Genomic DNA, 18,386 nt, shown 5'->3' on the forward strand with positions numbered 1-18,386 from the left:
TGGAGCATTTGGAAAAGTACTTGACGCAGGTGCTATATACAAGTGTTATTTCATACACTTATATGCACAGGAGTGCGTGTGGGGGTACACCTGTGTGCATGGGTATCTTCGCTTACGAGGTAAATATCCTTCTGTAGCGTGGGGGGAAAGCTGAAAGTCGCTATACGGGAGAAGCTAAGAAGTGTTTCTCCAAAGACAATATGTTCTTAGAGTCCAATTCCCAGTGCTTAGGAGATTTCACAGGTGTCTGTCCTGGCTTTAGAGAAAGAGACAGAGGTGACTGGACAGAGCCGTGGCTGGACCGAGCAGGTAGAGGATCCCCGAGCACAGGGTCAAGTGCTTCAAATTGACTCAGTTACAATTCAGCGGGATCGGTACTATTATTACCCCTGCTGTGCAAGTGAGGAAACTGAACCACAGAGTGGTTAAGTTGTCACACAGCTAAAAAGTAGCGGGACTGGGTGCAGCGGCTCACACTTGTAATCCCAGCACTTTGCGAGGCTGAAGTGGGCAGATCACGAGGTCAGGAGTTCAAGACTAGGTCAGGAGTTCACTGGTCAACGTGGTGAAACCTCATCTCTACTAAAAATACAAAACTTAGCTGGGTGTGGTGGTGCGCACCTGTAGTCCCAGCTACTTGGGAGCCTGACGCAGGAGAAGCGCTTGAACCCGGGAGGCAGAGGTTGCAGTGAGCTGAGATTGCGCCACTGCACTCCAGCCTGACAGAGAAAGATACCATCTCAAAAAAAAAAAAAGAAGAAGAAGTAGCAGGGCCGGGATTTGAACTCTGCCTCCCAAGTCTGGACTTGGAGCCACTGGACTATAGCGTCTGTTTCACCTTGCAGCCAGCTTCTCGCATAGAAGGGGAAGGCTGGCCCTACAAAGTTTTGGCCACTGAGAAGTTGGCCTTGTCAGCGAGGGGGTGGCTTCATAGGGGTGGCCTCGTAGGCACTCGCTTCAAATCCAAGCAATTTAATTTTTAAGTGGCTCTAATTCAGGAAACAATACCTCCAGGTTCCCACTGTAAAGTTCAGAGCTTTCTACTACAACAGCTGGCGATAATAAACTTGGTTAACAGGACTCATAACCATATAACGCATTAAGCATTCGATTCATTTGAACAGTATAAACCTGACTAGATGATATTACATCTCTCCCACACCCTTTATTCTAGAAGACTCGGGTTCTTTCTGAGCATGTCTCATTTCATTTTCTCCATGGCCCAGACATGTTAGGAGGGGAAGAGTCTGGTTTTACAGCCCTGAGAGACCCATGGCTTGCCAGAGGCCACTCTGTGAGTGAGCCCGCAGCGAAGGGAGGGAAAGTTTCTGGTCCGATCAATGGAAGAGCAGAAAGTCAGGTAACCTGTGTCTCCAAGTTCCTGTGGTCCCTAGCTCGCCCAGTCTGCCCTGGCTTCCTTCCCATCTGGATAACCATGCAAAGTCGGTACTCGGTTCACCTCCAGAACTGACACTGTGCCACATCAACCCAGTGGATACTTCTGGTGGGAAGGAAAGAGGAGAAGACAGGAGTGGGCTGTACTGCGGATTCACTCTCCTCTCCCTTCGAGGCGCCCACAGTCCTTTCCTGTGCTACGGAACATTTCATAACACAGGACGCAGGAGGAGGAGCAAGCTGTCAGCCTCCAAAATTTCCAGTGTCCTGTTCGCTGTCCTTACAAATGAGAGCTGGCTATCTCCTGATACCTGGCACAACCCATGAAAAAAAGATATGAAAAGACTTTTCATATCTTTTTGTTCTGTGGTAAGCTCCAAACATACTTTTTTTTTTTTTTTAAATAACTGAGGAAACTGAGATCAGGAGACATTAAGAGACTTTCTCGTTGTCACAGCTGTGTGAACGTAAGCGAGGGAGGGTCCCGTTAAGGCAGGCTTCTTTTAGAGCTGGTAGGCACTTCCAGTCCCCATACATCCCCGTCCCCACCCAACAGGAGTGGCCCTCCCTCCTGTGCACTTTGTCTGTAAGTCAGACGCAGGGTACCTCTGAGTCACGCCTGTCGTCCTGCACTGCAGTCATTTGTGTATATGTCTGTCTCCCCCACAGCACTCCAAGTTCCTTGAGGGCAGTGGCCGTGTCTTACTCATCTTTGCATTCCTGGTATCTGGCATATAAACATTTCTCAATAAATATTTGGGGAATAAAGCGAGGAAAGGAAGGGCAGAAGGGAGACATAAAGAGGGAGGAAAGAGAGCAGGGAGAAAGGGACAGGGCAGGCAGGGAAGAGGAGGGAGGGAGGAAAAGGGTGGGCGGGTCCCAGGAGCACATGGTCGTCTCAAGCCAGTGCAGCTGAACCACGGCACACCACCCCCGGTGGGTCTAATTCTAATGGGACAAATGGAGCAGGCTGTCCTCCTAGAATCTATCCGGGATGTCAGTAGAGAGCACGAGTAGCAGAGTGGCCTTTCAGCCACCAAAGGGCCAGGAAGCCACAGGACTTAAGGCACTGCTGCCCCATGTCCCTATTCTCTCCTTTCCCACCACAAAGGAAGGGAACAAAGAACCGGCCGCCCCTTCCCTGGGGGAATGCTATGCTCCACCCGCCTTCGTGCCTCCATGCCCACCCATTCAGTGGAGGCTCGGTGCTGTCTTGGGTGACAGAGGATGGCAGCGTGCAATGCACACTGGGTAGACCCCTCCACTTGACTCCCAACCCCTGAAATGGGGTGAGCATGGGGGGTGCTTCTCAGGTGGGGAACCAGTGCCAGCAGTGCCCTGAAGAAAGAGCCATGCCCTCCCCAGGAGCCTGTGGGTGGGAGGGAGGAGAGGCTTGTACAGGAAGGGGCTCTGAGCAGGCTTGGTGCCTGCATGACTCAGGGAAACAACTAGAAACCATAACTTGGCAACTTAGCTTCTCTCTGGAATTTCCCTGGGGCAGAGAGATAGGGAGACTTTCTGGTCAGCCCTATTTATACTGAGCCCCTGTGGGGCCCCACTGCTCTTCCTTCTCTTTTGGAAAGTGCTGGGTCCCCTATCTCTCCCCACATGCTATTGTTCATGCATCAACCGCCCCCTCCGCATGCTCCGTGGAGGCCTCTTGCATGCACAGCACCGGGGCTGGCCGGCGGCACTCTTGGAGCTGCATCTCCAGAGCATGTGTGTGTAGGATGAGGAGGGGGGCAGAGGGGTTCTTAGCTTTCCCCCAAAAACCCAGAATAATGCCATTACATTCTGCAAAGCCTGCCTGATCTTTTTTGAAAAACACGTTCTCAAGCCAAGCCTGGTGCATGCCAGGCAGCTGGGCACCTGGAAATGAAGCAGGAGGCTATTTCCAAGGGAGCTTGTGGCTTCTTCTTTGAGCCAAAGAAGGGGGCGGATGGTGAAGCGGGAGGTCCATGCTCAACCACACTGGGCTTTTTAAATGGAGAAGGCTGCTGTTTTCGGGTCGGAACATGGAATAGTGTTAGCCAGAAGCCATGGCTGCCCACAAGGATGGTAGAGGGAGTCAAGCAACATCGTCAGGACAGTCCACTACATGAAGCACCACTTAGGGGAAGCCAAAGGCAAAGTCACTGGACTCTCCCTCTGACCTCACAGCTAATATGCTGTGCACCCTCAGGCAGGCCACAAGCCTCTCTGATCCTCAACTCATCTGTATATGACCATAAGGATAGGAGTAAGGAGAGGAAAGGAAGCAAATTGATTGTGCCCTATGTCTGCTTATAGCTTTTAAAGGATTAAGTCCAGTCTCCTGTGTAGAGCTGTCAAGGCTCTTCACAAGCTGGTCCACCTTCCAGCCTCCCTCACTGGCCCCTGCAGTGCACTCTGTGCTCCAGCCTCTGCCTCTGCTGATCTAGTTCCGGCACACATGCCTCCTCCTGCGTCTCAGACTCTGTGCATGCTGCGTGTTCTGCAGGAACCTCATCCTTCCCACCCTACGCTTCCCATACTTTAAGGTTCAACCTAAACCTGACCCTGCGGCCACTTTTTACTTCTGCCCAGGCAGTCTTCCTCCCTCTGTGTTTGCAAAGCACTCTGTGCATCTCATCTTATTTTTCTTCGTTCTTTATTTCCAAGTGGGTCTCCCCTGCTAGACTGTGAACCTGAAAGAACAAGGACCATGTCAAATGCATCTTTCATTCAACAAGCATTTAATAAATGTCTACTGTGTGTCTGCCAGGGTACAAAGGAGAAGAGGGCAGCTCACAGCCTGGTGGCCCCCGTGCTTAGGGCAGTGCAGGCCCGAGTGGGCCCAGCCTGCTGCTGAGTCAGGAAAGGTAGGCCCAGGAGCTGCCCCTGGGGCCCTGGCAGGGCCTGCTCCGCCTTCTCTCCCTTAGCAGGAGACTAAACAATGTTGAGAAGAAGAAACTAAAAACATAAACCACCACCACTTACTTACTGAGCACTTTACCACGCGCTATGTAGCCACTGTTCTCTATACTTTAGCTAGTCCTCAAATTAACCCCCTGGCAAAAGGCTTTGTTACTCTGACTTCTCATATATGAGAAAAGTGGTGCCCAGAGAGGTTAGAAAGCTTTCTTAAAGTCACACAGCAGGCGGCAGAGCTTGCATAGGACCTCAGGTCTGTCTGAGCCCACCTCCCTACACACACCTCTTTAGTCTTATGCTGCCCAATTTCATACACAAACGATGAGCACCTACGTGTGCCCAGGCTTCTTGTTCAAAGGGAGGAAAGGGCCAGGCTTGGTGGCTCATGCCCATAATCCCAGCAGTTTGGGAAGCCGAGGCAGGTGGATCACCTAAGGTCAGGAGTTTGAGACCAGCCTGACCAACATGTAGAAACCCCGTCTCTACTAAAAATACAAAAAAGGAGCTGGCCGTAGTGGCAGGCACCTGTAATCCCAGCTACTTGGGAGGCTGAAGCAGGAGAATCACTTGAACCCAGGAGGTGGAGGTTGCAGTGAGCCGAGATGGCGCCATTGCACTCCAGCCTGGGCAACAAGAGTGAAACTCCGTCTCAAAAAAAAAGAAAGAAAGCAAAGAAAGGGAGGAAAGAAGAAAGGATAATCTATGCACCTCAAGGCTCTAAACTGGATGGCTTTAGTCCCAGCGGCCCTACATCCTCTGGAAGTTCTCTGTGCCCTTGCTTTCCACTCTGCAGAAGTTCCCAGGACTCTTAATGAGCCCCACCAGCTCCCCGCTGTGACTTGGGAAGCCAGTGGGGTCACACAGCAGACTGGTGCCATCCAGATTTCGCCACCTTCAAAGTGCTGTGAGTGGATGATAGAAGCTGGCTGCTTAGCAGGCGGTCCCAGGCAGTCCCAGGTCCCCGGAGCGTCAGCCACTGTCACTATTATCCAGAGCTATCCGCCACTGGGATTCTTTCCTTAATGGGCAGACAGCAGATAATGGGCCTCCTGTGGTCCGCTCCAAACACAATCACACTTCTCAAACATGCTCCTCACATTCCCACAGCCAAGCATGTGCTCTCTCAAAACCCTACTGTGGCTACCGCCCATGTAAACTCCTATCCTACTCCTCTTATTCTGTGGACCGCTCTTCCACCTCAAACAAGCTAACTGGCCCTACACATGTTGCAAATGCCCTTCCTATTGCATGGAGTGTCATTTTATGGATGCAAGGTCTTCCCGTCCTAAATCTAAGTCGTCTCCTCTAGGAAGTCCTCCCAGATAGAACATGTCCAAACCTTCCCTGTGTTTTGCATGTCCTTGGAACTTAATGCCTTCCCTGCTTTTACATTGGTTGGGGCCATTTATGTCACATTTATGCATTTGACAAACATTTACTAAGGGTCTACAGCTGTGTGGCAGGCATTAACTGTGTATCTACTACGTGCCACGGCGCACTGTGCTAGGCCTGACACTCTCACGTGAGTTATCTTCAGAGCCTTGCTGGGGGAGGCCCGCCTCCGCACTTAGATGGGGCACCCTCCCAAGGACTGCCTTCTGGTTGCTCAATCCTAGTACCTGACATTTAATAGGACTTTCGCATTGTCATCTCATCTTATCTCCGCAGCACCCTCAAGGTAGAATGGAGACACTGAGGCTCAGAAAAGATGAAGCACCGTGTCCAACAGCTCCCAGATGGTTACCAGCTGAATCATCAATGGAATTCAGGTCCTCTGGCGCCCAAGGCCAGTGGCCTTTACCCCTCAACGTGCAGACTAGAATCACTGAGAGCTAGATGGGACCAAAGTGATGACTTCTCAACTGCTGTCACAGCCAAATGGACATTTAGGAAGAAAGAAAGCTAATGTGAAATTAGAAGGCATTGTAACTGCCCGTGTCACGGGAAGGCTTCAGCAAGGTTACACTTGTGTTCCTGGTGCATAATAGGTGCTCAGTATGTATTTGTCAAATGAATGAACAGCTTACTAGAGAGGTAAATGGCAGAGGGCATAAGCTACCGAGTCTTATAATAATAGCTATTTATTGAGTGTATACTTATGAGAGGCGTAATTCTAAATGCAACTCATTTGGTCTTCACAACAGCCTTTTGAGATGGTTATTGCTATGACCTCTCTCTTAAGATGAGGAACCTGAGGCAAAATCAGGTTAAATATCCTGCTCAGGGATGGAGTGGCAGGACTTGGCAAGGACCTGAGCAGACTGACTCCAGAGCTGTGCTCCTAACCAAGTTAGCCCAGTACCGCTCGTCCGTGAGATCGCTCAATTCTAATTACGAGCATACTGAAGGAGCGTTCTGACTAGTGAGACCCGAAGTCACACTTCTGCCCTGGGCCCCCAGGTCCTGCCTGAGTCTGTGTGAGTCACTCCTAGCTGTGATGAGGTGCAATAGAAGTCCAGCCAGTGAGGTTGTATTTCAGCTGCACAAGGAAGTCAGGAGCCCTCTTTGGGGTCCACACCCCAGAGTCCTGCTGCGGCCCACGGGCCAGTCCTGCAAAGGGCAGTTCTTTGCTCTCACTTTGATTGCCAGGGATGTCTGGTAAGAGCCAGGGCTATGGACTGTGAAGGGATTTTGAAGATGGAAGGAAATTTTTGTATCTTAAAGGCTGAAGTAGAGGATAGAATGGGTTTGTCACTGAGGACAAAGACGTGCTGGAAAGATGTATAAATAGGATAAAGAAAGGGGCCTCAATGAATAACTCCTTTATGGGATAGGACAGGAAGGGCAGGGTTGGCAATAGGAAACTCCAGCTCTGGCTACTTTACGGTCGTCATCAGAGAGGCGGCTCATGCTGAGACAGAAATGTCTCACTATCAATAACACAAGGAAAGGAACCAAATAAAGAGAACTTAGAGACAGTTTTCTCCGAGGCTGTCTTAACTGGGAGAGATACAATTCAGAAGAAATGAGTGAAAGTGGAGAGACTATTCCAGAAGTCACAAAAGCTGAAGGCTTTATGTCTAAAGGTGCTGAATTGGAAGTCGATTCTGAGCATGCTGTTTTTATCTCACCTGAGGCCAGCTGCTTACTAAACCTTCCATAGACTTCAGTTTCTCCATTGATTGAAAGGCTATGTGTCACCTGTTTGTGTCTTCACCCTTTGGCTTACAGACTGTGTTGGGTAAAGGAGACTGGAGGTCAGCTAATACTGGAGTTACTTAGAAGAAAGGAGATGCAGAAATATAGAATTTGATCAGAGCGTTCAGCAAGGGAGAGGCAGGAGCCACCTCCACACTGTGCTTCAGTTATCTCAATTGCATTTAGAGAGATGCAACTATTTGGATTGTCTTAAGAGCTCCTGAGATAAGAAAGGCTTGTGTCAGGCACCCCGGGTAGGTGACATTTTTTTCCCAGTTATCTGCAAGTTCGGCTCTCTGAGGTTAGCCCATAGAAAACAAATGTTAGGAAGAAATGTTTCCTGCAATTAAAACAATAAAGAGAAATGTAAACTGGGTTTAGAAGGCTGGCAGGGGGAGACTCCATAGGGACATGGTGGTCAACTGTCCCAGTTTGTCCAGGACTTTCAGTGCTCAGGTCAGGAGACTCTCAAGCACACTGGGACAAATTGGTTGCCCTACCAAAAATCTCACATCAATAAACCTCTGCTTTGACAAAGAACCAATGGGCACCACATGAGATCTTCATGCTCAGAAACATTGAGAGCTCAGGCCCCAGGACTGGCAGCCCAAATGCCCAGCTGCCTGCTTGGTGAGCCCCTCAGCATGCATGTTACTCTAGGCAGTCCCTGCCTCACGGGGCTTTGGTTTCTCTATAAGATCTGGATGGGTTTTCCTTCCTATCTGGAAGACAAAATCCTATTAGAGACTTTTTTTTTTAAGACAGAGTCTTACTCTGTCACCTAGGCTGTGAAGTACAGTGGCGATCTTGGCTCACTGCAACCTCTGCCCCCTGGGTTCCAGGGATTCTCTTGCCTCAGCCTCCTGAGTAGCTGGGATTATAGGCGCCTACCACTGTGCCCAGCTAATTATTTTTTTGTATTCCTAGTAGAGATGGAGTTTCACCATTTTGGCCAGGCTGGTCTTGAACTCCTGACCTCATGATCCACACGCCTCAGCTTCCCAACGTGCTGGGATTACAGGCATGAGCCACTGCGTCCAGCCCCCATTAGAAACTTCTAAAGGTGCTCAGGACCCTGAGCCCTGAGAAGGTTCCTTATTGGTGGTTTCTTAGAGTAGCCTGTGAGCAAACCCAGGAGGCCGTGGAGAAAGACTCTGCTCTGCCTGGCACAAGGCCACTTAGTCCTGCAAAGATCTCAGGGCCCAGATGAAGAAGGGGTGGAAGGGCAGCATGGGGAAAGGTAGTAGCAGCCATTTCCAGGCTGCCAATGCCAAGCACTGCTGGGCTTCCATTAACATATAGGCTGGGCTGAACACAAAAGGGGCAGGGTCCCTGTGTCAACAGTGAGCCCCATTCCTCACCCTGCCCAGCCCCCTCCCTAACGCGTCCAGCACAGTGAGCCATGCTTCCCCTGGCTTGAGTCCACTTAATTTTCTCCTAAGCTGCTTTGTGAGGCAGGCTCTGAGCACTCCACGTGTCCAGTCCTGCTGTGGCCAACCTTCCCCACGGCCGAGGGCAGCTCCAGTTCCATGCCCCCTTCTGCCAGCTGAAACAGAGCCCGGCTCCAACTGTGCCCTTCAGTTTGTGGAGAACAGAGGGCACAAGTAGATACTCACCTCCCCTGTCCCTTAGACACAATTGAGTCAGGAGAAGAAAGCTTCTCCCTTCTGCCTGTGCCAACACACAGCCACGTCATAGCTCATCAAATGTCCTATCAGTGCCCACTATGTGCAAAGCACTGGCAAAGAAACAGAGACAACCGAGACCCATATTTGCAACGTAAAGAGGGTCATGAGAGCACAGACGCTGAGTCTACAGAGGCTTCCAACTCTCATTCTAACAAGCCTTGTGTGGCTTCCCCTGTCCATGCCACCCCCCACCCAAGTGAACACCACAGAGGCATGAAGACAAAAGAGAAAGAGGAGAACCAAAAGCCTGATGAATTCACAAAGCAGTGCTCCAGGTGATAGATCATCGAGCCTTACCCCCACTCACAACACATTTCTAGCAAATAACTTTTGCTGTCTAAGCCCTAAATCCAACTGCTAAGGATCAAGCCTGAGAATTGAGTCAGAGGATAAATGTAATCAAACCCCTTTTTCCTTCTCCTTTGTTGGTTCATTCATTCATTCATTCCATGTATGTTTCATGAGTGCCTTCTGTGTGCCAGCATGGAGCTCAGCACTAGGACTTGACCTCATTCAGCATTCACTGCCTTTCATCATCCTTACTCTGGCTCCCTCCTTCCTATATGATCCAAATGGGGCAAGGACCTGCTTACTGCCCAAACCCTGGGGCTCCGCACTTAGGCAGGGAGTGGTCCAGGCAGAAGCCCGCTCTGTACAGCAGCCTCTGTAGCAGGAAATCATGGACAAAGCAGCTACTTGGGTTTCAGCCTCTCCCCAGTCTCTCTCCACCCGCTCCTCCTCCTCCTGGGATAGAAACCCTGCCACTCTCTGCTCACATGCTTGAGTCACAAGGCTGAACTCCCAGCAAAAGAAGTAGCTCAAGGATGTAACAGGCGCAAACCCAGTGAAACAGGAATACAGCATTTCGTTTCATTCACTGTGCACCATTCTTCCTCATTTAAGGCCCAAGAAAGCAGGACCAGGGCTTTCTGCTTGTCTGTCCCTCCTACCTCCCCCACCCACCTGGCGCTGAGACCTCACTCCCGATTTATCCTCAGCTCCATTCCTCTCTGTCTCCCTCTCAGGCCACAGGATGTCTTGTGTCTCTAGTGCACAGCACGTGAAGAGGTACAGGAAGTAGACAGCGACAAGGAGCTAGCACAGGGCAAATGAGCCTTGATGCCAACGGGTGCCTTCTGGGACCCCCTCTTGGCCTGCAGTCTCTGGCCCACTGAGGCCCCAGAGAGCACTGGGAGCCCCGTGGTTGACTGGCACCTTGCAAGCAGGCTTCCCTCTCTGTCCATGCAGATTGTGGTGTCCAATTGTCTAACTCCAGATTTCTATCTCTGATCTGCAGGGGCAGATGGGCAAGCAGCTGTGCCAGGCCCCAGGGGACCACGAGCTCCTGGGGAGGAGGCACAGCCACTGGCTCTCTAGACCAAGGCCTCAGGGGGCCTGCCTCCAGGGCAAGGGACAGCCCAGGCCTCCAAAAGGGAAAAATGCAAGAGCAGGTCTAAGCCAAGCCTCAGTCCTCTCTCCTCACTTGCTCCCTCCCATTCCGAAGGAAAGGACAGAGCAGGTATCAGAGCTGGGATGGCTGGCTTTCCTTTCCCATTCGAGGCACATCCTCTGACTCACCGTGTTTCTGAAAGTGAGTTCCCTGACTTCTCTGGATAAAACCTCATTATTCTCAAAATTAGAGCTGGAGCCCTGGCTGTTTTCGGATGACCCTGGCTGAGGTAAAAAGGAAAGAAGCTGCTTTTAGGCGCTGCTTAGAGCTCCTTATTGATGGATACTCAAACAAGCACCATACAGTCCTGTCTGTGATATACAGTCACTTTTCTTTTTTTATACAATTTTTTTAACTTTTTGTAGAGACGGGGTCTCACTGTGTTTCCCAAGCTGGTCTCAAACTCCTGGGCTCCAGCGATCCTCCCGCCTCGGCCTCCCGAAGTCCTAGGATTACAGGTGTGAGCCACCGCACCCACTCGCAGTCAGCTTTCAGTTGTCTGCTCCTTCTCTGGCCTGTGCACTGTCTGCACGCTCTTGCAGCTAGACACTAGATTGCCATGAGTAGGTGATTTCAAAATAGCAATAGCCGACATTTACTGCACATCGACCAGGCACTGTGCTGAGCTCTTTGCTTACACCGTCTCAGTTAATATTCGTAACAACCTTGTAAGGTAAGATAGAAACTAAAGCAGGGAGAAGTTAGCTAGCTTGCCCAAAGCCAAATAACCAGAAAGTGCTGGAGCCACAATTCACAGCCAAGCCAGCTGACCTCAAAGCTCCACTCTTAACCTCTGTGCGGTACCACTTCCTGCGTGTGTGTGTTTTGCAGAGTGTACACTATTATTATTATTATAGAGTTATTATTAGGTCACTGGTAGTAGAAAGAGCCCGGGGTGATTATAGGGGATAGTCAGGAAAGATTTGTGTCTGAGCATTAATCTGATTAAACATGGCTGAATTGTATTTCATAGTTAATTGGAAAAGTTATTTGGAATGTTTCAGGCTCTGACTCCCTCCATCAGTACGAAGACTTAAAACATGACTGGAAAGCAATGCAAAGGGCTCCTTCCAGGACCTCCAACCTGGCCTTTATGGGGCGCCCGTCTTACAGTCCACAGAGAAGCCAGAACAGGTGGGAGTGGGCCACCCTGTTGCCATCCCAGAGCCTCCACCACAACACCGCCTCCCAGGGAAGGGCCCCTTTCCAAAGCAAAAGATCACTTACTGTGAGATCAAAGAAGTGACATCTAATTAGACAGTCATTAATAGGCAATTAGCCTGTAATGGATTAATGGAGCTAGGCAGTGATCATCTAGGCTGCCAATATCACACACAAAAAGGAGACAACCAGGCATCGCGTGCCTCCTGATAGATGTTCACACCACGAATGGATTCTTGCCTCCGTCCCACAAATAAGTAAATTAAAGGAACCTGAATTTGATTAAGTCCTAAATCTAACTACATTTACAGGAACTACAGGGACAGCAGAACATGTTAAACGACACGATGAGGATGCAATCAGCCAAATCGAGAATGTGAAAAACTCTACAGAACAATGACCCAAGCTGTATGCAGTGGCTCATGTCTGTAATCCCAGGTACTGGAGAAGCCGGGGTGGGCAGATCACTTGAGGCCAGGAGTTTGAGACCAGCCTGGGCAACAAAGTGAGATCCTGTCTCAAAAAAAATCCAGTTTCTTCAGAAGAGAGAGAATACCTAGAGATTAGGAGAAATGCTATAAAGACCAATCACAATGAATGGACCTTATTTGGATCTAACTTTAAAATAACACTAGAAAAATAAATACACATAATCAGGGAAATATAAACATTAACAGGATAGTTGATTACATTAAGGAATTGTTCATTTTGCTTAGATGCAATCATGTTTCGATATTTTTCTTAAGGTCCCTATATTTACACTTAATCTTAGCCAAAAAGCTGAGAAGTGATGGAAGTCCCTTTCTTTAGAGATGAAATACTCAGCTGTCTAGGATTTGCTTCAAAATTATCAGAGGGCAGAACAGACCAGGAATATACCCGAAACAAGACTGACCAGGAGATGACTTCAAAACCACCGCAGCTTCGGCACACTGGTGTAATTTTGTATATGCTTGATTCTCTAACAAAAAGCTTTAAAAATATAAATGAGACCCTACAGATTAGGAGTAACTGTGCTAGGCAATAGTGCAATAAACTCTAAGCTGGCCAGGTCTCTGGGGCTCCTGCCCTGGAGAGCTTGTAGAGAGAATCTTCAGGCTGTTCTTCCCTTTCCAGCAGAACCACTGTGACAAGTTACAGCTCACTTTCTATAGCCAGATCCCCTCAGTGTCTTTGACAGAGATAGAGCCAATGCCACCGAAGAGGAAGCAGTCCTCCCAAGTCCCCACCATGAGGGTATGGAGGAGCCCCATTCAGTCTTCTGAGGTGAAATCCAGCACTCCTCCTTCCCTAGATCACCCCGGCTCAGAGCTGAAAACAAAGAGCATTTCCAGCCTCATACTGAGTTTGGCCTTTGGGCACCCTGGGGTCTGGAAAGAACGAGCATCTTGGCCAGGTGCAGTGGCTCATGCCTGTAATCCTAGCACTTTGGGAGGCTGAGGCAGGCAGATCACCTGAGGTCAGGGGTTCAAGACCAGCCTGGCCAACATGGCGAAAACCCATCTCCGCTAAAAATACAAAAAAACATAGCCATGCATGGTGGTGGTGCATGCCTCTGATCCCAGCTACTCAGGAGGCTGAGTCAGGAGAATCTCTTGAACTGAGGAGGTGAGCCAAGATCATACCACTGCACTCCAGCCTGGGCATCAGAGTGAGACTCTGTCTCAAAAAAAAAAAAAAAAAGCAAGCATCTCAGCCAGCACCTGCAGCAGCTGATCAAGTGCCTTGTTGTCTTTCTGCCTGCATTAGGTAGGTGCCAGAAGTGGGAAATGGGAAGAAGAAAGGAGGCAGAAGGTGTGGGAAGAACAAGAACACAGAAGAGCTGAGCACCCACGTCCATACTCCAGCCCAGCCCAGCCCAGCCAAGCAACCCATGCCACAGCCAACCCCACCTTGGGCAAACAGCGGGCACCTCCCAGGCTGCTTCCTCCCTTAGCACTTCCTGGTGCCACTGATCCCAGAGCTCTTGGGAGAGGAGAGAAGAACGTTCTGGAGGAAAGAGAACTGGTGGAAAAGGGGACAGAGAGTTCAGAAGGGAGAGGAGGAATATTCGGTTTTTGAAGACGTCCTTTGGAAGGGAGAAAACAAAAGGGGAGAGAACCATGCTGGGCCTATTTCAGAGCTCAAATGTGCCGAGTAAATAATGAGTAAAAGGGAGAAAATAGGAAGTGGAAAGGAAAAAGAAAGCAACTGTAAGGAGTGAGGGAAGAAAGATAGAGGGGGGAGTGTTAGAGAGGCCCCTGGGAAGATACAAACTGAGTCAGCAGTCAGCCGGTTGTCCCCACCTTCTCCCAAAGCCCCATGCCCCCAGAGGCCCCAGTGTCTATCCCCAGCCCAGTTTGCTCAGAGGGAGCCTGCTCTTACCCGCCTAGAAAGGTGTGCAGGAGCCAGGGTGCAAACACACCTCATGCCCAAATGGTCCCTGTCCTAACTCCTGGCAGCCTGCTCCAGGAAGAGAGACAAGTGAACTAATCCACCTGCCTCCCGAAGGGTGGAATGCTGGGAAGAGGCACCGCCTCAGACCACGCAGCCAATCAAGGAGCCCAAAGGAGCCGGCCCTAGCTCACGCTTCGCGGGCACGTTGCTGCAGGGGACAGAGGGTTAACCCAGAATTCAGCCAAGGCGCTTGTTCCATATTCATGCCCATGCTGGGCAGTCACAAGATGGCCAGGGCACCGCTGCCTTCAGGCCACGTCACCTCCCACCTCCCCACTCTCATTGATCTTCAGAGATCACAGGGCCTGAGGTTACCTCTGAATCAGCCTACACCAAAGCCAGGCAAGCAGGCATCAGTCCTCACTCTTTAGCCACTAAGGAAGCAGGCCAACAAGTCCCTCGCTGAAAGTGAAGGGACCTCAACATTAATCCCGGCAGCAGTCCCAACTCTGACACTCAAATCCTGGCGCTGTCACTTGCTGGCTGCATAACCTAAGGCAAGTCCCTCAGTGCCTCCAAGCCTCAGTTATAAAGTCACTGTGATTCTTTCCCTCAGCCTGCACTTCCAGAAAGATGAGAGCGTGCATAGAAGGAAAAGTGCTCTGAACTCTCGGCAGAAAAGACGCTCTATAAATGCAGGGTATCATTATCATAAACGAAAGTTCCTGCCCCACCTAGGGAGGAGGAGGTTTCTGTTAGGCTCTGCAATGCCTCCACCAAGTGAGGATAAGGCAAATGACAAACCAAGCCAGAGATGACCCAGGTCCCCAGGCCTCGGGCACGCTGCCCAGGAGAGCCAGAGGCCCCCGGCTCCACCAGGCGGGAAATGAAAACTGGCTGAGCAAAGAGAGTGAGGAAGAAGGGGAAGAAAGGCACAGGGCCAGAGGAGAAGGACCTGGCCCTGGGATTTGTGTTTGAAGGATGACCAGGGTTTCTCTAACCCTCCAGGGCTTTGCCCAAAGCTAAGTGGCTTGGAGGAGCAGGCAATTCCCACCCAAAGGCCCCTGCTTCACTCTCCTGCGGAGGAAGCCGTGGGCTGCGGAAACTTCCAAGTGAAAGTAGAGCTCCCATCCAGGACTCCAGTTCTCTGCCTCTCCTAAGAACAATAACAATACTAATAATAATCTCTGACTTTTGTAAAGCGTTTTACACACGTTGACTACTTTTCATTGCAGCTTCACGTAACAGAGGAGGAAGCGCTATATTATTAACCCTCCTCAGCTGATTTAAACAGGGCTCAGAGGGGATAGTGAATGCTCCGAAGTTACACATCCTTAAGGGAGTGCAAAGCCAGCTGGGAACCCAAGTCTTTGGCTCTCCAGCCCAGAGCCCTCTCTCACCGCCCAGCAGCCAGGGAAGGAGGAAGCCTGCTCTCTGGGAGGAACCTCCTGGCCCCTACTCCCCAGCTGCCCTGGGGGAAAGTTCCTTCTCAGGCTATGCAGTGAGCAACCCACTTCCAGACCCAGCGAGTTCAATGGCCTCCATCCAAGGTTTCATTAGCAAAAAACTCCCTTAAAACCAAAGACCATCCATTCATTGTGCTCTTGATCATTAACAAGCTTTCCTAATCAGCCTGTTTAAATGGTAAGGTCCCTCTGAGGTTGTGAGTTCTGAGGAGGCCTAGCCTTGCGCTATTTGTCCCCAGGTCTTGAACACAATGGCCACGGGTAATAGGACAGCAGAAGCAGCAAGGAAGGGAATCCCATTTCTAGAACCTGCTCTGGGGGACGTCCTGGGATGGGACGGAGTAGAATGGAGTAGACATGCGGTCAGGACAGACACGCTTCAGTCCAGGTACCTGGAAAAGCTCCCCCGTGGTGAACACGCTTCTGGGCAAGGGACGAAGGCGAAGGCGGACAGCATAGCTAACCCTCCCTCACAGCGGGAGAGCCGGGGTTGGCGGGGAGAGAGGCAACAAGATGAGTGGGTTGCAAACTCCCCTTTGTATCCTGCTCAGTCAAATCTCAAATCTTTGTGCTAAGGGAGGGAGTCAAAGACCCTGACGCTCCAAACAACTTTCCTGATTACCTATGACATACATTTGCGCTTCCCATACGATTACCATGGAGGATGGTTCTGGGGTTATCATTCCAAATTTGGTCTTCTTTTCTAATTGATAAATAATTATTGCCTAAATTTATGGGGTACAATGCAATGGTTTGATACATGTATACATAGTGAAACTATCGAATCAGGCTAATTAATGTAGCTACCACTTCACATATTTATCATTTCTTTGTGGTGAGAACATTTAAAACCTACTCTTGACCAGGCGTGGTGGTTCATGCCTGTCATCCTAGCACTTTGGGAGGTCAGGGTGGGTGGATCGCTTGAGGCCAGGAATTCAAGATCAGCCTGACCAACATGGTGAGACCACATATCTACTGAAAATACAAAAATCAGCTGGGTGCGGTAGTGCACACCTGTAATCGCAGCTACTCAGGAAGATGAGACATGAGAATAGCTTGAACTCAGGAGATGGAGGTTACCTGAGCTGAGACTGCACTACTGCACTCCAGCCTGGGTGGCAGAACGAGACTCCGTTTTAAAAAAATAAAATAAAATAAAATATAATAAAACCTCCTTTTTAGCAATTTAAAAATATACATTATCATTATATTATTATTAACTATAGTCACCTTGCTGTGTAGTAGATCACCAGAATTTATTCCCCTTGTCTCACTGAGACTTTGTAGCCTTTGACCAATGTCTCTTCTTTCCCCAGCCACACCCCATTCTAGCTTCCGCTAAAGGAGGAAGCTCTTGGATGAGCTCACCTATCCAAGACACAGACAGCGGCGCTTTCCCACTGATGCTTTCCTTCCCCTTGGCCTCCCAAGGGTTAACCTGCAGATAACAAACCCCTGCCCCCACCACCTCCCCTCTGCACACACCATCTCTCCCATTCCAGGGCAGCCCAGGAAAGCAGAATGGCTCAGGCAGCTGGGCAGGGGGCTGTTTAGCTTGGCCTCAGCCCAGGACTGCAGACAACTCCTCTCAACATATAGACAGCCAGGCTGGGCCCCTTGGACCAAGTCCCTCTCTTCCTTCCCCAGCAGAGAAAGGCCCTGGAGAAGGCCCCTCTTGGAGTAGGGGGCAGGGAGGGAGAAGAGTCTGGAAGGGATCCCATCTCTCAAAGGCATCTTTACGCTGCAGTGGCCACTGCACCTCTCCCTGCTCTTTGCCAGAGCCTCTGGGTTATGGCAAGAAGACACTGAGGGAATATCGTGCAGCCCCCAGCTCCAGGGCTGGCAGTGCCAGGGAGATGATGCCAGTTTTGACAAGCAGAGACAAAGGTGACCTTGGGAGAAAGTGGACAGACAAGGAGTCATGTCATCCCTCCCCTTTTCTGTCTGGGCAGTAAGTGCTGAGCCCCGGGGGAGTGAGAGGGCCGGCTGCTCTGAACTGGGCCATGGGATGAGTGTCCACGTGGCATGGGCAGGACACATCTGTACCTGTTTTTTGACCCAGGCCCCACAGCTTCTGCTTGCCACAGACCCTGTCACCTCATCTCAATGACTTTGAAAGCCAGTGAATAATTCAGCCAAGTCACCTTTAAGAGAAACCTCTAAAGCATTCCAGGACAAATGCCCCTACTTAAGGGGTGGCTCAGTGTGAACTTCTTTAGTGTCAAGAGGGGCTTTATAAGGGTCCTGTGCCTAATTCCATCTGATCTTCTTCTGTCTCCAGTCACCAACTCTACCCTAAGTCACAGGTCCTCAACCAAACCCACTGAGCCCCCGAAACAGCTCTCAGTGTGGCATCCTAATCCCTCATCACCAAGCAATCTTCCCTGTCGATGACACTGCCTTCAGACTACAGATGAAACTGGCCCAGCCACCCACCTGCACCAAGTCATCCCTAGTCCTCTTGCCCTTGAGATGACAGGGTGCCTCCACCTCTGGTCTCCGTGCTTCCCTCAAGTGACAATTCAGTCACGCCCTCGCTCACAAACCTGCTGTGCTTCTCTACTGTCTACAGGATAGAAGCTTGAAACTCAAGGTCTTTTACAGTCCGGCCCCAATTTATTTATCCAATACAATCTGCTAACCACCGTACAACTGAAAGCATAGACTTGCTATGAGTGATACAAGTCACTGGTGCCACAGGAATTCAGTGGAAGGAGACATTAGTTCTAGCTGAGAACATCAGGGCAGACATCCTAAGAGTGGTGTGTGTGGCCGGACGTGGTGGCTCACTCCTGTAATCCCAGCACTTTGGGAGGC

General features: G+C 50.3%; 1 protein-coding gene across 24 annotated transcripts in view; it reads right to left on the reverse strand.

Moving 5' to 3' along the window:
* Positions 1-18,386, reverse strand: part of PLEKHA6 (pleckstrin homology domain containing A6) — a 166,211-nt gene that overhangs the window by 107,088 nt on the left and 40,737 nt on the right. Inside the window, exon 1 of one of the 24 annotated variants that reach the window (XM_032288869.1) lies at positions 14,089-16,425. The exons of the other annotated variants lie outside the window; for them this stretch is intronic. The gene's annotated coding sequence lies outside the window, so the exon portion shown is untranslated. Of the gene's footprint in view, positions 1-14,088; positions 16,426-18,386 lie in introns of those variants that run through there. 24 annotated transcript variants of the gene reach the window in all.

The sequence above is a fragment of the Sapajus apella genome, unplaced genomic scaffold (genome assembly GCF_009761245.1).
Source record: "Sapajus apella isolate SASKATOON/1434 unplaced genomic scaffold, GSC_monkey_1.0 scaffold22, whole genome shotgun sequence".
Lineage (NCBI taxonomy): Eukaryota > Metazoa > Chordata > Mammalia > Primates > Cebidae > Sapajus > Sapajus apella.